The following is a 2,164-nucleotide window of genomic DNA, read 5'->3' as shown; positions in this document are numbered from 1 at the left end:
ATTGGTTTCTATTAACCCATTTATTCTATCAGAAGAATTTTCATTCATTAAGATAGAAGAAATACACATAATTATATATATATATATATGTGTGTGTGTGTATGTTTGTGTGTGTATGCTTGTGTGTCTGTGTTTGTCCCCCTAGCATTGCTTGGCAACCAATATTGATGTGTTTATGTCCCCGTAATTTAGCAGTTCGGCATAAGAGACCGATAGAATAAGTACTAGGCTTCCAAAGAATAAGTCCCAGGGTTGATTTGCTCGACTAAAGGTGGTGCTCCAGCATGGCCGCAGTCAAATGACTGAAACAAGTAAAAGAGTAAAAAGTAAAGCGTATATATCATCATCATCATCATCATCATCACCATCGTTGTTTAACGTCAGCTTTCCATGCTGGTATGGGTTGGATGGTTTGACTGAGGACTGGCAGGCTCCAATCTAATCCGGTAAGGTTTCTTATAGCTGGACGCCCTTTCTAATGCCAACTACTTAGCAGAGAGTGCAGGGTGCTTTTTATACAACACCAGCATGGGTGCATTTATGCAGCACAAGCAGGGGTGCATTAAGCACAGAACCAGCACAGTGATTGTCTATAGCACGACAACAATAACAATTACAACATGGAAGACACTTTATAGCCCTTCTAGTAAAGTAAGCTTCTTATTTACAATATTACGTTCTGAGTTCAAATTCCGCCGAGGTTGACTTTGCCTTTCATCCTTTCAGGGCTGATTAAATAAGTACCATTTAATTACTGGGGTCGATGTAATCGACTTAATCCCCTTGTCTGTCTGTGTCTGTCCCCTCTATATTTAGCCCCCTGTGGGCAATAAAGAAATAAAAATTTAATTAAATATAAGGTGGCAAGCTGGCAGAAATGTTAGCACACCGGGCGAAATGCTTAGTGGTATTTCGTCTGCCGCTACGTTCTGAGTTCAAATTCCGCCGAGGTCAACTTTGCCTTTCATTCTTCCGGGGTCGATTAAATAACTACCAGTTATGCACTGGGGTCGATATAATCGACTTAATCCGTTTGTCTGTCCTTGTTTGTCCCCTCTGTGTGTAGCCTCTTGTGGGCAGTAAAGAAATAAGAAACGTTAGCATGCCACGTGAAATGCTTACCGGTATTTCATCTGTCTTTGACCTTTATCCTTTCGGGATCGATAAATTAAATACCAGTTACGTACTGGGGTTGATCTAATCCACTGGCACCCTCCTCCAAAATTTCAGGCCTTGTGCCTAAAGTGGAAAAGAATATTTAATCAAATATGATTATTTTTCACATCCATTTAATACCATCATATAGTGTTGCCATTGGTTGCACACCTCGAATTGTCAATCAATAATCATCCTGAAAATATAACTTGTCTGATTATTTTCTTTATAATTATTCATGGCATTTAAATTTAAAGTGTCATTTTTCTGATGAGTAGTTTTTCCTGGCCACAAGTGTGACTTTTTCTTTGTTGACTTTTTTCCATTTGCTGCTGATAACAGGTGATCTTCATTTAACTGTTGAGGTTTGTATCCTAGGAGGATTCATTATGTTCTTGGATCTGCTGGTATTTTGAATGAATATGTCCAGTGTTCATTGATGTACACGATCGGTTAATAAATATCTCACTGTCTTTTGTGCACACACACACACACACACACACACACACATTCATACATACAAGCATTCATGCATACACATACATAGATGCAAGCATGCTTACCTGCATGCATGCATACATACACATACATAGAAGCATGCTAACATATATGCATACATACATACATACATACATCTCAGGTTGCGAAGACCTGTTGGGGCAAGTGAGATCAAAACTGAACCAAATTTGATGATTGGCACCCATGCTAGTGGAGCGCTAACAGCACCATCCGAGCGGGATCACTGCTAGAGCAGCAGTCTCACTCCCGTGCTGGTGGCACGTAAAAAGCACCATTTGAGCACCAGCATCGCCTGACTGGCACTTGTGCCGGTGGCATATGAACAAAACATTGGCTGACTCCTGTGCAGGTGGCACATAAAAAACACCATTTGAGCATGGCTGTTGCCAGTACCGCCAGACTGGCCCTTGTGTCGGTGGCATGTAAAAAGCACCCACTACACTTTCGGAGTGGTTGGCGTTAGGAAGGGCATCCAGCTGTAGAAACACTG

At 41.1% G+C, this 2,164-nt stretch overlaps 1 protein-coding gene across 1 annotated transcript in view; it reads left to right on the top strand.

The window, feature by feature from the left end:
* Positions 1 to 2,164, top strand: part of LOC106883547 (uncharacterized) — a 195,192-nt gene that overhangs the window by 71,714 nt on the left and 121,314 nt on the right. The window lies entirely within an intron of this gene.

The sequence above is a fragment of the Octopus bimaculoides genome, chromosome 2 (genome assembly GCF_001194135.2).
Source record: "Octopus bimaculoides isolate UCB-OBI-ISO-001 chromosome 2, ASM119413v2, whole genome shotgun sequence".
Taxonomy (NCBI): Eukaryota; Metazoa; Mollusca; class Cephalopoda; order Octopoda; family Octopodidae; genus Octopus; species Octopus bimaculoides.
This window is presented reverse-complemented; position numbering and strand designations above follow the sequence as displayed.